The 18812-nt window shown below is 39.3% G+C and overlaps 1 protein-coding gene across 1 annotated transcript in view; it reads left to right on the top strand.

Annotated features, from left to right (window-relative positions):
* The window catches only part of LOC122796731 (carbohydrate sulfotransferase 9-like), a 1153521-nt gene that overhangs the window by 271075 nt on the left and 863634 nt on the right, over nucleotides 1-18812 (top strand). The gene's annotated exons all lie outside the window — the stretch shown is intronic.

The raw sequence follows: 18812 nt of genomic DNA, 5'->3' as shown, positions 1-18812 counted from the left end.
TCTTCTGACTCAACAAAACAACCAGATCCTGCACAGCCAACTCAGAACCTTAAATCTGGCGGCATGGCAGATAATATAGCCACTCAGAACACACCTCTCTCTAAAGCTGTTATGGATGTCATTTTGGAAGCCAGGAGGCCCAGCACCAGGAAATCTTGTGCAGAAAAATGGAAGCGATTCTGTGCTTGGAACCAGGCACAAGGACTAGAACCACTTGTTCCAAATATTCCTCCGATTTTACAATACCTAACTGAGATGCTGGACAAAGGCCTATCCTTCTCATCAATTAAGATCCATGCCTCTGCCATTTCAGCTCATTACAATACGGAACCTCCTATTTTCTCTCATCCACTGCTAAGACAGTACCTCAGAGGGGCAAAAAACATAAGACCCCCAAGGAGAGCACCGATACCTACATGGGACCTCAACTTTGTCTTAGAAAAGCTCACACTGCTTCCTTTTGAGCCAGCCAATACAGCTGATATAAAATTCTTATCATGGAAAACTGCTCTGCTCCTAGCAATAAGTTCAGCAAGAAGAGTCTCAGAGTTACAGGCATTAATGGCAGTGGAACCTTTTATCATTTTTCATCCGGACAGGGTTTCTCTAGGGACAAACCCAACATTTATGCCAAAGGTAGTATCCAGTGTGGCTCTTAACCAAACCATTCATTTGCCAACTTTTTATCCAAATCCCCATAAATAAAGGGGAGAGACTTCTGCACTCTTTGGACATACACAGGCAGCTACGCTTCTACTTGGACAAAACAAAAGCTTTCAGAAAAACTGAGCAACTGTTTGTAGCATATGCTGCAGGATCACAAGGAAAGGCTATCTCAAAGCAGACTATTTCAAAATGGATAGGACACTGCATTTGTTTCTGCTATGCACAGCATGGCAAGTCAGTGCCTAAAAATATTAGGCCACATTCTACCAGGACAGCAGCCTTTCTCAGAGGAGCACCAACCAAGGAAATTTTGGAAGCTGCAACTTGTAGTTCTGTGCACACTTTTACCAAGCATTATCACTTACCTCTTTACTCTATAAATCCAGAGCAGGCTTTGCCACTGCAGTTTTGCAGGGCCTCATAGCCACTCCTAATCCTATTTAGACCCAGCCGCCCTACCTCAGCTTTGGGATTCAACCCAAGTGTAATGACTGCAACAGTGAAACACGATGAACATAGTACAGTTGTGTACCTACCAGAAATGTAGATGTTCGAGTGTATTCACTGTTGCAGTCCAGGTTACCCACCCTCCATCCCCCTTTCTTTGCTGGAACTTATCTATACTTCTCTATCCTATACAACCTATGTGGTGTATTTGCTTGTAGATGAAGGTATTGTTTTTATTTTACTGTATGTTTTTATAAGCAGTATGTATTGCCTACTTTCTTGGGGGCACCTGACATCTGGGGCAAGAAAAACTGAAGAAAAATGGCGTCGGCTGCATCTTAAATACCCCTGGTACACTGACGTCAGGGAAGAGGCGACAGCAACCGACGCCGGACTAGGACTTTGGAATTCAGGCCGACTGCGGGTAGCCTGCCAGCAGGATAACCCAAGTGTAATGACTGCAACAGTGAATACACTCGAATATCTACATTTATGGTAGGTACACAACTGTACTTTTCTTTTAATGACCTGTAGCTTGTATTGATAATTAAGATAGCTGTTGTTTTGGACATATTTGCAGCTGTAAATATCTGATGTTTCATCTTCGTTCATTTATTAACTTGTGGGTCTCTTTTCCAGCCCTCTGAACTGACTGGCTGCTTCACTAGCTAAAGACTCCAAGCTTGAGCTCCTCCTTCCTACCCATAATTTTACACTCCTCCATTAGGTTTCAAGAAATGCACTTCCTGTGGGCATCAGGCAGCGGGATCTTGTGCCCACAGGAAGTGCATTTCTTGAAACCTAATGGTTTCTCCTTCTGATCGGCCATAGCAAGAGAGGAGAGATTTTTTTTTTCTTTAAATAGAAAGGAGAGAGAGGAAAGGAAAAACTACATTAACAGAAAACAATGGATTTTAAAACTACAAGAAAGAAAAAAAAGGTAGGAAGACTAGGAAGAAAAGAAAAGTAACGGTCACAGCTCAGAAGTCGACAAAACACTACCAAACCCATGGAGGAGCTCAGGAGCATTGGAACCTCGCTGTTATTCCGACGAGCAGTAAACGAGATCTGAGATCATCTGGAGGAGTGAGAATTATGGGTAGGAGGGAGGAGATCGAGCTTGGAGTCTTTAGCTAGTGAAGTGGCCAGCTGGTTCCAAGGGTCAGAACTGAGACCCACAGGTTAATGAAGAATGAAGATGGACAACACAGATGGAACGTTATGGTGAGAGCATAACTTTTTATGTGAGCTTTTATTTATTTTTTTCTTTTTCTTTAGAAATATTAATTTTTTTTTTCTGATCATTTTTTGGCAAATGATTCCTGTTTGCTGGTACTATTTTATAGAAGATTTTTCACCAATAGCTTTTCTGAATTGCATTATTTGAAAAAAAGACTTATTTATGGAGCCTTTAGGTTGTAAGAGACGGATTTAATAAACAACTTGCTGAAAAGAAAGGGAAAGTGTGTGTTATAGAAAAAATTGAAAGTTAATGAGAACAGAAAAAGGTAATTTTTATTTTTTTTGAATTTTCATAGTCATGTTCAAACCTAGGAGATATGTGGATGAAGTGGCAGACCTTGTTTATGGATGACTGAAAAAAATTTGTGTGGAGACTTGAATTTGGAGTAATGCTAGGGAAGTCATATTCTATTGGAGGTATGCGAATGCTTATTGCTGTGGTTTTCCTGGATTCACTGGTAAAGTGGTTTGAAATGACATAGATGGTATGTAGCATGCATGCAGTTGAGCATTTACTTTGTTATGAATTCAGTGTGTGATGGAAGTAACGGTAGTCCAAGGTACTTATACGTGTATATCTACATCTGTAAAATACATACACACACACACGCGCACGCACTATGAAGATGTCCTTACATAGGCGATAAGGCACATGCAAATATTAACATACCCAGGGATGTTGCAAGGCAACAGCCTAAAGGGTGGCTTTAGGATAGCAGTGATATATGTATAACATGCACAAATGTAGGAGATTTCACGTATTTATAAAATGGGCTTCTGTGCAGTTTGAAATGTTGTAGTATGTGCAATGTTGTAACTTTTTATCTATCTGGAATTGTCTTATTAAATTTCCAGGGTTGTCATACTACTGCTGTGTGCCAGTATATAATTTCAAATTTCATTTGTGAATTTTGTTTCACAGTCTTTTCCATAGATTGCATTTTGGATCCAATTTGTATATTCATCATCATAGTTGAGGCTGTGTTGGTCCATAAATAAGTAGAAACATCTGACCTCACAATGTTAGATTTTGGCAGAGCCTAGGGCATTTACTGAAAACATTGCTCAACATATTGCCCATTTTAAGTAATTGAAGTTCACACATGGTTGTAACTTGTTATATGTAGAATTTCTGTATAAAATTTTCAGGATAATATTTTAGGTATCCTTTTGTCAAATTGTCTGACACTGATCAGTGCCATTTGTAAATAGTCATTTAAATGCAGTGTTGAAATTTTGAGCTCAATATTAAGGATTGGTTAAGTTATGATTATTTCATGAAAATGATGTTTAACAATTGCTGCTTTTTCATGTTTTATTGGCATTCTAGTGAAATGGCTGTGCTTACAGTTTCTATGGTAAAACTTTTCATTTCCAGCCTCTTCTTTTTAATTTTTTTAAAAATATTTTCTACTTAGATATTTGAATTGGGCTGCATGGGTTACTTCCATAGCAAGTTGTTAAAGTTAATGCTAATAGGAAAAAAGGCTGCTGAGATTTTGAAGGAGATGAAATCTGTGACTGAATGCAGGGCGTGAATGGCCTCTAGTACCTTCCTGTTGTGTGTGGAGCACATTTGATATGCAGATAATCCGCAGTCTGATAGGCAATATTTTAAATATATATTTAATGTGTTTTTTTGTGTGTGTAAAAAAAAAATAAATAAATAAAAAATACATACGCAAACACACATTTCATAAATAAATATATATATATCTATATATATATATAGATATATATATATAGATATATATATATATATGTATATAAAAATGTATACACGTGCATGCATGCCCCCCCCCCCCATAACCACGTAGGCACTTTTCCCTTTGCATAACAGTTTTGTTTAAAATACTGTCATTCTGATGTAGTTTGAAACAAATGAGCACAGAATGTTGTTCTATTTAAAAATGGTTGATTTAGTTACTAAAGGTTTCCAAATGCAGTTACCCAGCGGACCGTAGAGGTTTGGTTAAAATGTAATCTAAGCACCATTCATCTTCCCATCAGCTAACTTTAAAAACATGACTATGCTAGATACAAGTAGCTGATACATAGCACAGATGTGGTTCAGCATTCATCTACATGCATTTCTTGTTTTCATCAGCTGAACTGTACAATATCAGTGTGTTACTTTTAGAAGAGGAAAAGGTCATTTCTTTCCAAATTTAGTGGGTTGTATTCCAAAACAATGTATGCACTGCCCCTAACCAATGACCCATATCAGAGTGGGAGTGATAAGGAAAGGTTGGTGCATTTTATATGTAAAAGAAATGTTGTGCAAGCATTCACAATCATTAGTATTCTCTGTGTTTGATTATGAAGACATATCCATATATCGGTAAGCTGTTGTAAGACACAAGTAAGAACAGGCACTTTATGCCCAAAAATCCTGGTATGCCAAGGAAGCAGCTGTTAAGCTCAGCAAACAAGCAGGCTGAGCAGACAGCTGGCCAAGCACTTGTTGCATTGTATACTGTGACAGTACTAGTTTACATTTGTAGGTTACATAATCCTATATCCCTTCTGTCAAGCCTGGTGTGTCCATCTAGTCTCTCCACTCATGAGGTCTAAAGAGTGACAGCCATTGTAGCATATGTTTACAAGATTTCTAGATGTGTATTCACAGTTGTGCATCAGTTTCAAAGTAGAGTCGGATGTGCTAGCACAGTATTCTGGACCTCTGGTAGATGTTAACTGAGCTGACATGGCCACAGTGACTAGTACTACAAGACATTCAAAGGGATTTGCTGTATGTATCTCAGGATTCAAGTCTGCAAAGCCTAGACTAAATTGCCATGTACAAGACCTAGACTTAATCACTACATAGAAGACACGAGCTGAATGAGATGGACAGTTTTTAGGATGAAAAGGCCTAGCTGTCATGTGATACTGTATACTTGCTTTCAGTTGTTGTTGTTGTCGTCTTTCGGCTTTTACCGGTTAGGGGTCGCCACAGCGGAACTCCGGTCTGCTAATGATTGGCAGTAAATTTTCACGAACGCGAGGTGCCAGCTCAACTTTCAACCTTCAATGAAGGCACGCCCATTTACGCATGTCTTTCGAACGCCTACCCAACAGCGGGGAGGACATGCAGACTGCACACAGAAGGCACTCCTCGCACTCAGTAATTAACCAAAAACAGCATCACAGATATTTATTTTTGCTTTTATCTACTATAATAGTCAGATTGGGCAGTACTTATTTTCATTTGAGGCTAAGGGAAAAAAAAAAAAAAAAGAGTCCCACATTATCATGTAACATTGGTATATATAACCAGTAGTTAATACACTGAACAGAAAAAGTGAAAACAAGTTATAATTCAGTTCAGTTATAAACCTGTAATGAACTTATAAATGAACAGTAGGACTTTACATAAATAGATACATATGATAGTTCATGAATAAGGCAGAGCAGTTATGTATCCATGGTAAGGTATGGGAAGCATGCAAGCATGGTACATGCATATATATATATATATAAAATATTTTTTTTTTATTTTTTTTCCCTTCATGTATGAGCAGTAATGCCCTTCTGGCCTGCCAATGTACCAAAAATGTTATTCCTATAGTAAATGTCCAGGCTGTTGTTAAAAGTAGCTGTTCTGGTGCTTGCTTTAATGTAATTTGGTAGTGCATTCCATGCATCAGCTACTTAGAGAAACCCTCAAACATTTCCATAGGTAGTTGTCTCTAAAGGGCCCTATGTATCTGAATAAGATCTTCTCTTAAATATCTATATAAGACGCTGTACAAGTTCACATATTTTAGTCTTTCATACTAACCTAAATGTTCACATCCAGGGATGCCGTTGGTATATTTCCACTGCACTCTAGCAGTTTACTTATGCTTGTTATCTTATAAGGTTTCCATATTGTTATTCCATACTCAAGTTTGGATCCAATATAACGAACAATGACTTCATCATTTCTGATTTCTTAGACTTTATAAATATTTTATACAACCTATTATTCTATAGCTATCATTAACCAACTGGTTGAAATAATTAAACAAAAAAACTCAAAAGTTGGCTCTACCCATATACCCAGGTCCTTAAATGAACCTGCAGATTCAGTCACTGCGTGCTGTATTAAGTATTTATGTTTCAGTTTATCTCCTAAATCTCATATGCTTAGTTTTTGATGTATTTATGAGCATATTCTCCTGTGTGCAAATGGTCAGTTTAGTTAAGTTCTTTTGCAGACATTCCCTATCTGTAATGCATGTAATTAGTTTATCCATTTTCAGGTAATTCACATACAGACTGTATGTCTTGTCCATACACACAGAGCACACCAGATGAAAAAGATGGATCTGAAAGATACAGTCTAAGCAAGTATGCTAATAGGACAGAGCCCTGTGGGACACCCCGACTGTAACCTCAAGTTTCACCTGTCCAAGTGCTGTGTGATAGTTGCCATGTCCTGTATAAGCCCTGCAGTTTTTCACATTATTGAGTACGCCAGCATTTGATAGTCATACACAAAACACACTGATCAATACTGATCAATAAATTATAACTAGGTACTGAAGTTACATTGTGCTGTGATGTAATTTATATAGATTTTTCATTCATAGCTGTTACTGTGTTATAGATCAGTTTTCAACATATGCATGCTGATATATGGTTTCAAGTCCCAAACATTCCAGTTCTGACAATTTATCCAGATATAACGGTCTCTGTTATTTTTCCACAACTTGAAAGAAAATTAATGGGTCTGTATGACTCTGGGTTGTCCTACTTCCTTTTAAAGACAGATTTAACAAGTGAATGCTTCCAATCATGAGGAATCTCTATTTATATGACCTAGTAAATTGCAGATACAATGGTACTGTAAGTAAGTCGTTAATTCCATCTCCTCCCTGTGCTTTTTGTATCCAGTTTGCATAGTTCTTTTCCAGTGTTTTCTAATTTGATTTCTCTGAGGTTACCTGCATGTCATTAGGACAATTTATTGCCCCCTTTCTGGAGCCAAACTGCCTTGTGTAAGATTTTGTAGATGTATCTATTATTTGTTGTGTCTGATGATAATTTTTAACATCAGCACACAGTTGCATGTCTTTACTCCTACCACATCTTATGCATTTATAAAACGATTTCCTGTGTTTCTGAATATCTTATAGTCTTACATTTTCTTGATCTTGTCTTACACTTTGTTAACTGAAATAAACAAGCTGGACAGACAAATTAAACAAAGTCATAGCTCAGCCTCCTTTTCCATTTCTTATATTTTTGTCTCACCTTGATATCCTTATTGTTATGGAAAATATCTTCCTGATTTTATGTGCCTAGATCCTGATAATAAGTATTTAGTTTTTGCATTCAAACAATTTCTCTCAAAACTTTCCATATTACTTCAGTTTTTCCACTGAACACATCACTCCAATTAGTTTTACATATTGTTTTTAATCTGTCAGTTTTCAGTACACTGGTTTAGATTTCAGTTTGGCAGAATTATCTAGCAAAAAATTCACTTTCATAACCCAGTGATCACGTCACATCAACAGTGATAAAACTTGACAAAAGTAAGAGTAATTTCTTTAGGAATACAAACAGTATCTAGTATGCTTCTTTCCCTTGTAGGTTTTTTTACAATCTGAAACAATTGTTTTTGAACATATGTTGTGAATAATTTCCTTACTTATTCCAGTCTGTTTCTGGTAAATTTAAGTCCCCAGTCACTATTATTATTACCTTCCGTATTTCATGCAAGAAATGCATGAATTCCTGTAGGTCATTAACACTTTACTTTGGTGGTCTATACACTTCAACAATTATGTTTGGGGTTGTCTTTATTGTCACAGTTACATAATCTGTAGTATTGGTGTTATTAAACATGTAATAATCATAGGTCTCTTAATCTTTAATCTGTACCATAATACTTCCACCTCATTTTTGTTAGAATGTCTGTTAACAGTAAAAACATTTATATTTTGACAGGACTGGTTTCCAGTCATTGTCCTTTAACAGATAATAACATAAATCTTATAGGGCTGTAGCACATTTTCAATTAAAAAATTTTATTATTAATGCTCCTAGTGTTAACAACCATCAGAGAATCATCAGATGTTGCTGTCAACTATTAAATTTTCAGCTTGTCAAAAATCCTGCCTTGTGTTTGTCAAATACTGCAGAATATCTGCTGCAAAAATTCCTTCCTTGATCTTGACAAGTGCATGCCATGCTCTACACATTTCTGTTTTTTTAAAACAAGACATTTTTTCTAGGTATTTACTCAAGAAAAGTTTTCATTCACAGTTACCTGACTCTCCTTTCATACTTGTACAAGCTATGCCATCTAAGAGGGCTGTAGGTTCCTCACCAACAGTCAGAGTCTTTGTGGATGAGGTAATTTGTAGCACCATGAATAAAAACAGATCCATACTTCCTTACATTAAGGCATTCTAAGGCCTTTCTGACATTCTCTACTTTTCCTTCTGGCAAGCATAAAACTATTCAGTGTTTGTACTAGTTCCTCTAATAATTGAATCTGTAATCTACCACTGTAGTACCTCGCAGGATGTGCAGTAGCAAACCCCGCCCCATAACACACCCAAGCCTTACGAAGCAACATTCATATTAATTAGCTTTCATGTAGCTGTCAGTTACAATCATCCGCTGAAATATATGTAAAAAGGACATGCATTATAAAAATAGCTGAAATATACTGATATATATACAAATAAGTACAGGTTCAATCATCAAGGAAAGTTGATTAAGTACCGTAATGAAATACAAATACCATAATGAAATTCAATGCCAGAACCGAGTTTATTGGTATGTTAAAGAATGCAAAACAATGAAAGACATACATGATTCAATGCAGTTAATGAACGGACTGAAGAAATGTAATCACTGATGTCAGCGACAAGGTAATGCAGCACAGGTATGTGTCGTCCATCCTGTTAATTTTCTCCAACAAAAAGAAGTTCAAGTAGGTGAGGTAAGAATTAACTGTAAGGTAAAGGTTAGCGACTGGCATCCATAGATTATATAGGTGGTGTCGCACAAAAGGTGCGATTATTGCCATGGCTAACTTAAGCATAAGACCATAAGGAATCGATTGTGCTGTCTGTGAGTTGAGTAGGTGGCAACAATGTGTTAAACCAGTAGTTAAAAGTTCTTTTGTGGCAGGTAGTTGTGCATTAAATGGTTGTTACTATTTTCTAAAGCATTCTATTAGTACCTTACGCTTTTCTGTGGCACCCGTGATTTCAATAGGTGGCAACAATGTGATAAACCAGTAGTTAAGTTCTTTTGTGACAGGTAGTTGTGCATTAAATGGTTGTTACTTTTTTCAAAAGAATTCTATTATTACATTACGTTTTTGTATGGAACATGATCGGTGCATTAAAAGTGGTCATTATGGTCAAAAGACAGTGCAATTGCACTTGTTAGGACTGTGGAAAATTAGCGATTATTACTGTAAATAACAGGACAGTGGAACAGCTGAATAAAAGGTGTTTTTCTAAAAACTGTCACTCAGATGTGCGATGAATGTAAGGTGTTTTCCTAAAAACTGTCACTCAGATGTGCGATGACCTGCCAATCAGTGTGGACACGCCTTAACCTGCGCAGAACCGCCTACGAGGTACTACACTGGTAGATTACCATTGAATCTTCTAATTGAACCTTTTTCATTGTGTATTAAATTCTCATCCAGCTGGTATTGTAAATCCACAGCTTGAGCCATCTAGTTAACATCTGTCTTTCTCTCTCTCTTTTTTTTTTTTCTTACAATAATGTTCTTTAATCTTTCCATGTTCAGTTTTCATTTCTTCCTTTTCACCTGCTCTTTGCCTCCTTTTTCTACCTTCTCTTTTGGAAAGATGATGCCTTTTCCTGTAGGTTAAAGGTTATCCTTCACTGTAGTCTGTGTGGTACATGACAAAGCAATGTACTTTTTGTATGTATTCTGCTTGCTTTATAGACATTAGTTTCTTTTTCTTCCTTATTTGTTGTGAATTGTTTCCTTTGTTTGCTTTTTTTTCCTTTATGCTCTAAATCCTTAGATGGCTAAATACTTGTATCCAGAACTCCAGAGTTGTCAGTGGTATTATCTTGTTCAGTAGGGGTTTAGTGATCTATACGGACAATAGACACTTCTTTCCTAAATGTGTTTGTTTGCTCTTGCCTAACATTCTTTATCAGTAAGTCTAGATTTACTACTACTAATGGTAAGCAAATCATCCAGCTTTTGACAAGATGAACGCAGATCACCAGTGTTATCAAGTGTTACCTTTAAATATAAATATACATAGCATTTAGTTCACTATATAAGAAACTTGTGCTTTAGCTAATCATTAATGGCATCCTTATTTAAGGAATCCATATTCAGCTGCAACTGAATTCGGAAAGAAAAAGCTAATCAAAATCAGTTACCATAGAATTTACAGAGATTTTAATTCAACTTCTAAGAGAAAAATAACACACACAATATACAACTAAATATTAAATTAAATAGAATAAAGTTGTTGCTCTGAAGATACCAGTTGTAAATGTCACACACAAACTGGAATTTCTTTCCCACTATCTCTCCAAGTCTTACCTCTTTTTAACAGTAAAGATCAATACATTACAAACCAACCCTCTGGTAAATCTTCTTGTGTGCAAGCTATCCATTTCTTCCTACAAACAGTGAAAAACTGTGTTAAAAAATAAAATATAAATCAATGTAAATCATCTCTTTCCAGGGACTGCACAATTAGTCACAAAACAACACAGGATTGTTTAGATACGCTATGGATTGTCCTCTCTGCAGTCTCTGTGAATTTATAGTTGACTAGGTCCCTTAGGGTGGCTAAAGTTTGCCTGTGTAAAACCTGTACACACAGTGAAAATTAGAGGTGGTTGTTGTGTCTTTTGGCTTTTCCTGGTTAGGGGTCACCACAGCGAAACTCCGGTCCGCTAATGATTGGCAGTTGATTTTTACGTGCCGAGTTCCCAGCCCTGACACACAACCTTCAATGAAGGTACGCCCGTTCACGCATGTCTCCACGCGGAAGATGCTCTAGCTGAGAATCGAACCGGACAGCGGCTTACTGTGAGGCGACAACGCTACCGCAGCACCGCCACCGTGGATACAGTGAAAATTAGAGGTAAAACAACAAAATAAAAATCCAAAGTAAATCTGGTCATTAAGCTATTCCTTTCTTCTTACAAGCACTGAAACACAGTGCTAAACAGTAAAATATAAATCAAAATAAATCTCATCTTAGCAGACAATTGCACAGTCGATCACAAACCAGCACAAGATTGTTTAGATAAGCTCTGGATTGATGGTAATGCAACACCAGTACTGCTTGGAGGTATTTGTGTTGCTTGGCAGTTCATCTTCTGAACTGCAACTTATATTCAATAATGCACTTCAGCTAACGACCGTATTTAAACATACACAGAATGTTCACACTACAAGGGTTACCTACCTTTTTCTTAACCATTGTACATGCTGTAACCAGGGGTAGATACAACAGTATTGTAGTTTCATTGTCCTGGGTCTGCTGTGTAGCACTAACCATTTTTGAGGTGCCTGTGTTTAAGTTCTGAGGAATGTAGGTGTGACCTTTTGAAGAAAGAACTGCACATTGGGTGTTCATGCCCCTCCCACAAGAAAAACACTCAAGTTTTAACAACAAGTTTTGTAATTTATTGTTTTTGACTAAGTTGGATTTGTTTTTTTAAATATTGTTACTCGTAGAATCAGGCCTTCCTTTTTGATAGGAGCCCTATAATTTAGTGTGTGATGATTAGTACATTTTCTAGATACCTACGATACTGCATTTAGTTCCATTCCTTAATTGCTCTTTGGGTACTGCTTGCCAGGGAAGTATATTAAAAGGGACATCCAGCACCTGTAGTGAAGGCCTAGCAGCAAGACTGGGCCCATAGTAAAGCAGAGTAATGAAAGCTGGTAGGAAGATGATGCCAATATAGTATGCACTTACTAACAGAATAGAAGTCACATGGTATAACCTAGAATACTCATACAATCACACACACACACTGTGATTTCTGCAAAATACAAGGTTTCGGGATACTCACCATGGCCTTGATGAATCTGTAACAAAATGGTTGTTATGCTTACCATTGCTTGACTTTCCTAGGTATCATTTGAGTGAATTGGATGTATTCCTTCTAGGTATGAAAGAGCCTAGAGCAGCTCACAGAAAGCACCTCTGTGCTATAGATTAATTTTTGAAACCTAAAACATGCACACTTGTCTTGCAGCCACCAGTTTTACCATCAGTTATCACCACATGCTATCCATGGCTGTGGACAAGCTGTCATGGATGCCAGTAGTATTGTGTTAAGAATGTTGTTGCCTTAGTCTTTTTTACTTCTGAGGTATATTCTGCCACATAGTGACATAATGGGTTCTGTTGCAATATACCAGCTGCATCATATGAGCATACCACTCCTTTGTAGTCATAAAGCTTTGATGTAAGGTACCATGCAAAAATAATGCAATTCATTTGCATTCCATGCTGTGAAAGAATAGGAATTTTAATAAGTTATCTCATTTGTTTAATATCTCATTTGTTCAGGGCAGCATTCATAGACTGCTGTCACTAACTAAGGGTGTTGAGTTACATGGTTCCATATGTAGTGTTATACTTACATTCAGTGATATAATTTCAGTGCCGTAGCATTATACATGAACACTGGGCACCAACCCTCTGAGAAAAAGAACACTAAAATGATGCTTACGGAGAAATCGCGGTGGTGCAGCAGTAGCATTGTTGCCTCACAGCAAGAGGTTCTCCCGTTCGATTCTCAGCTGGAGCACCTTCTGTGTGGAGTCTTCATGTCCTCCCCGTGGTTGAGTGGCGTTCGAAAGATATGCGTGAATGGGCATGCCTTCGTTGAAGGTTGGGCATTGGGCTGACACCTCGGCACCATAAAAATCGACTGCCAGTCATTAGTGGACTGGAGTTCTGCCGTGGCGACCCCTAACCGGGAAAAGCCGAAAGAAAAACAACAACAAAAAACAAAATGATGCTTACCGACTGTAGTAAGTTTCACCTCTAAGTAACGTGGTGCATTGGTACTGGCTTACAGTTTGAGTATGTGCCTGGTGTGGTGGAGTGACCTTGATGGGTAAGCCAGTAGTTTGGAAATAGCAAGTTTTGAGATGTTAGGAGAAGGAGAGTAACACTGACCTTGTACCCTGCTTTCTACATGATCAGAAGCAGAAAGCAGTAGTTTTAACTGATGAAGGAAAGGATTGTTCAGTAACTAGAAATTTTACACATGACCCGATTATGATTTTGAAGAGGGAATGTTTTTCACAGATTACTAATTTTTGTTTCTTTGAATGGATGACTAGGGTTGAGGATGTTTACTAATCAGTGAGTCTGGTGTACTGGACATTAGTAAGACATTATGTTCCTTACGTTAGATTGTGTGGAAAAGTGGGAAGTATGAGTGTGAAATTCAATGAGGCAACCTGAGTTAAAAAAATCTCCTTTTGCAGGAGACGTGGTGTGTAGATTAATTTGCTTAGAGGACTGGAGCACATCAAATTGGTTGCCTTAAAGATCAGTCCTCAGGACCGTCTTATTTAATATATTCATTAGTAACATTTTATACAAACTAGAAAGAAACTTATTTCTACAGGATGCCAGTATGATTTAATGCAGAGGCCACTCCGTGAAGTGTGGTATATTGGTAGTCAAAGAGTGCCCAACTTAAACTTGAGAAATGTTCCTGAGTGTAGCATCTGTCTTCATTATTAAGAGTTTCAAAATCAAATGGGGAAAAAAATAACCTATCTCTATTAAAGCCACATCAGGAGATGCTGATAACTTAAGCACCTGCATATTAGATGAGAGGTAGGCAGGTCTAATGAATATCTCGCTGTCTGACAACAGAGGCTCTCCTTCATGGGCCTACTGACTGGATTAATCTTTTCCACATATCACAGCTTGGCATTTTTCTCAGAAGAACCTGCATTCAAGGGCCTGAGCACTTGGTGCAGCTGCCATGTGAGACATTGTATGCTGACTGCATAGGCAAGTTCAGCCCCTGAGCTTGCCAGTTCATGTATTCCATTTTCATTCTTCACTTCTGCCACTTGCATATTTCAGCTCTCAATCTTGACTGTTATCAGTGACAAATTCCAACATTCACTGTCTAGATATAAATCCACAAAATGTCTGTGGCCATCAGATGACCTGCCAAGACCTACATAGACATTGTCTTTACCATCTCAGAAAGAGGCATAACATAAATCCCTGACACCACCATATGCCAGAGAGTGAGAAACTACAGGCTTTCTTTGCTACTTAGAGGATGTTGGCACCTTTGCCTAGGAATTTGCAGGAGTGTAAACCATGCAACTTTGGCCTTAGCCCAAGCTCAGCCTCAGTAATTGAAGCTAGAAGGGTTGGGGCATGGATTGATTGCTCTCCTATGTAGTACACCCATTTGTAAAACAACTCTTCTGACTTTGCAGGTGTTGCTCTCATTCTAGACCAGATAGAATATGAGCTCAGTCTGGTCCTCCACTACAGAAGATAAGCAACCCAGAAGGAGGAGGTGTTCTTCTAGCTCCCACCATAGTGTGTTTTTTCTGTTCATGGTACAAACACTGCAGTGCCTCTTAATAATCAGCAAGATCTCAAGCCAACCTGATTCTGGGGAGCAGCCTCATGAGTTATCTAATTGTATGCTGGTGTCATAACTCCAGACCCCAAGGTCTTCTCTCCAAGGTATTCTCACCAGGGCCTGCAAGATCTTGGGAGTGTTTTCTTCTGTAGCAGGACAGACAGATCCAACCCTCTTGGATCTCCCAGCTGGTTCACAGATGTCTCTGTGCTTAGAGCCACATCATTCTATTCCACATGGATAGCCAGATCAAGCCTCCCAAACCACCCAGCAGGGTTTAATGATCTCTTCTGACATTTCCCGTAACAACCCACTGAGGATGTCCCCAGGAAAAAGTGCAAGAGGAGGCACTTGGACTCCCAGCAAGAGTCAGTCACTGAACATATTGATTTCAGTGAACAAGGGTCCCCACAATCACCCGAGGAAGACCTCTCATTTGGAGACCATCCTGAGATCCTTAAGCAAGAGAGGTGGTTGGTCCTCCAGCAACTCTTCACCAGAGGAACCATTATTTCTGGAAGCCGTTGGAGCTGCCCCGTTTACCTCCTCGGCTACTCCACTCACCAATGAGCTCATTGATTTGGTCTTTAGGTGGGTGTGGAAGTAACCTGATTCAGTTGAGCCACATCCTAAGAGGCCAGATCAGATTCTGGCCCCACCTTTCAGGAACGAATTCTGGAGTAAGGGGGTTTGCAGTGGATGCTATGGTCATGGTAGTGGCCACCAAGAAGGAACTTGCTGAGGTGAGTTCCTCTGTCCATCCCCCTAACAGGGAGTCTAGGGCACTGGACAGATTTGGGAAGCATGTGTATTTTTCAGTAACCTTTGCCCTTGGGTCGCTGCTCTGTTTAGCACAATTTACCAGACTGCAAAGGGACATTATCAATGAATTTTCCAAACCCCTTTCGGGGACCTCTCCTGCTGAAGCTCAGCCTTCTGTGACCTGTCATTTGGCTACCCTTCAGTCTATTTCAAATTAATCAATGAGGCTGATCTCACATACAGCCGAAGGTGCCTCAAGGACAGTGGGTTCAGGCATTTCTGTTGGGAGGCATGCCTGGATGCTTTTGCATGATTTTGAAGAGCTTTTCAAGTCCTCATTCTTCAGTGCACTCTTTGATGGCAGTTCATTGTTGGCCCAAAAGTAAAGGTCACACTCTTCAGATGTGAAAAAGATGGAAAACCCCTCTGTGTGTTTTTTGACCCCCCCCTCAAAACTCTTTTTCTAAGAATCAATGGGGTGGACGAAAAATGCAGTTCAGGAAGTTCTAGTGTTCTTTCCAGGATAGATGTGGGACACTTCCCCTAGGGGCAGAGGGTGGAACTCAAATGGATGATGATGCCCACATGGCAGAGGAGGCTTGCAGAACCAAGGGTCCAGAGATTCTTTCTCTGATAGACCCTATCAACGCTCTTGAAAGGAGGCCTAATTGCCCTCCTCTGGAGGCAATCAAGGATCCACTATCCCTGCACCAGTGAGCCTGGCTAGATGCAACAAAAGATGCTTGAGTGCATTGGATTATTTTCAGAGGCTATACAATTCACTTTTCCCTTCCACCTTCATTTGTGAACAAATTCCCCAATGTTCTACTCAGTCAGAGGAAAACAGCAGCAGCATTAGCATGAGGGGGAGGTGGCATAATGGGTGGGAGGTTGGCATAATGGTTAACGTGTTTACCTTACAAACACAAGGTTCAGGGTTTGATTCTCACATGGGGTAACTGGTTAGGCTTAAAATGGCCCATAAGGGTAGTTAGCCTAGTACTAATCTATGAACCTATTAGAAATTCAAAAGCTGTTAGAAAAAAGTCATCCAAGAGGTCCCACCAGAACAGATAAGAGTCTGGAACATGCTTATGATTATTTTTAGTGCCAAAGAAAGCAAGGGACTGGAGACTGATCTTTGGATGTCTGTGACTTAAAGAAGTCAGTTCAACCCACAAAGTTTTGGATGGTCATGGTTCAGTCCATTCTGCTCTTTTTGGGCAAGGATGACTGGATGTGCATGATAGACCTTCAGCATGCATACTATCACATAAAAATTAACTTACAATCCAGAAGTTATTTATGCTTCTGGCTGGGAGCTTGTCATTTTCAGTTCAGAGTACTGCCCTTTGGCCTCACCACATCGCCAAGGGTGTTCAAGTGCATGGCAGTGGTAGCAGCTCACTTGAGACTGCAGGGATTTTGAGTGTTTACATACTTAGATGACTGGCTGATCACCTCCCCAACAGGCATCTACTAAGAGCAAGAGATTACATACACCAGACTTGCCCTCATCTGGGAATGTTCATAAATTACAACAAATCCCGGTTACAACTGACTCAGAAATTGTAATTTATAGGAGCAGTGTTCAACACAGTATCAGTGACAGCTTCTCTTCCTCTAGCAAGAGTGCAAACTATCGAAATCCAGGCCAGTAAAATAGTTCACAGTACCAAAGATTTAGCCCAATTGATTCTTCAAGCCGTGGGGGCAATGATAGCTGCCATAATTATAGTTCCCCTAGCCAGATTTCATATGAGAATTCTTCAGTGGATGCTAGTGACACAATGATCGATTTTTTTTTATCATCAAATGGTCAGCCAAATAAGAACCACTGAGGCATGCAAGAAATACCTTTAGTGGTGGATACAATCAGGTCAGGTTCTACAAGGCTGTCTTTTCATTTTCCATTAACCCATGGCCATAGTGACCAGGGTGCATCCCAGATTGGGGGGCACCTCTGGGGAAAATAGTCCAAGGCACTTGGTCCCCTGAAAAGGCAAACATGCATTATCAATGTCCTGGAAATGAGACCAGTGCTCTTTGCAATGCAGGCATTCCAGGACTCTCCTTTTCGGGACAATTGCAATTCAGACAGACAGTATGTCAGTAGTTTGGTCAACAAACAAGAAGTAACCAGATCTTATTCCTTGTGTCAAAAATCCCTCAGAGTTTGGCAATGGGTTATCTCATTCAACCGCTTTCTGATAGCAATGCACATTCTGGGGAAGTCCAACGTGATTGCAGACAAATTGAACAGGTCCATTCTACTGTGTCATGAGTGGTCTCAACACGAGTGTGACAGAAATAAATTTGTGTTGATGAGGTCAGCCTTGCTGCGATCTTTTTACTTCTCCCCTAAACAAGTGCGGCAGCTTATTTGCCCTGACCCCCCCCCCCCCGGGGGGGGGGTCACCTGGTGATGCTGTACTCCATGATTGTCCTCCCTGGTCTCCTGTGTTTATCCTTCGACTCTTTTGATCGCCACATTTCTGCAGAAAGCTGCCATGTTGAAGAACAGAGTCACCTTCCTGGCCTTATGGCCTCAACAAATTTGGTTCCCCTTTTTTGGCCTCATCTACTTTATCCACCTTGGATTCTGGATCTGATTCCAGATCTCCTCTTACCTGACCAGCATGATTCATCCAGATATCTTAAACCTTATGCTAACATGGTTTATCAAATTTTTTAATAGCCAGGCAGCCAATGCTCTTTTCGCCCGTCTGTCACATGCTTTTATCTTCTCATAAGGCTTCTACAAGAAACCTATACAGAAATAAATGGAAAATGTTTTTTTGGGCACATCAGAAACACACTGACCCCTTCTCAGCTCCTGTACAAAGTGTTCTTGCATTTTTTGGCATCAGTCTTTAAAGAGAGAACTAGCTGCTCAACAGTTCTGGTTCAGTTAGCAGCAATCTCTAATTTTCATATTGAATTTGAGAATTCTTCCTTGGCTTCATCTAAGCTTTGTAAAGCCTTTTTGTGAGGCACCCTTCTGCTATGAGACCTCCATATAAAGATCCTACTCCACCATGGGATTTAAATCTGGTGCTGCAGGCCTTAATTCATTCTCCCTTTAAACC

Source organism: Protopterus annectens, chromosome 3.part0, assembly GCF_019279795.1.
Source record: "Protopterus annectens isolate FY-2018-M chromosome 3.part0, PAN1.0, whole genome shotgun sequence".
Lineage (NCBI taxonomy): Eukaryota > Metazoa > Chordata > Ceratodontiformes > Protopteridae > Protopterus > Protopterus annectens.
Note: the sequence above shows the minus strand (reverse complement) of the source record. Positions and strands in the feature narration are given on the sequence as shown.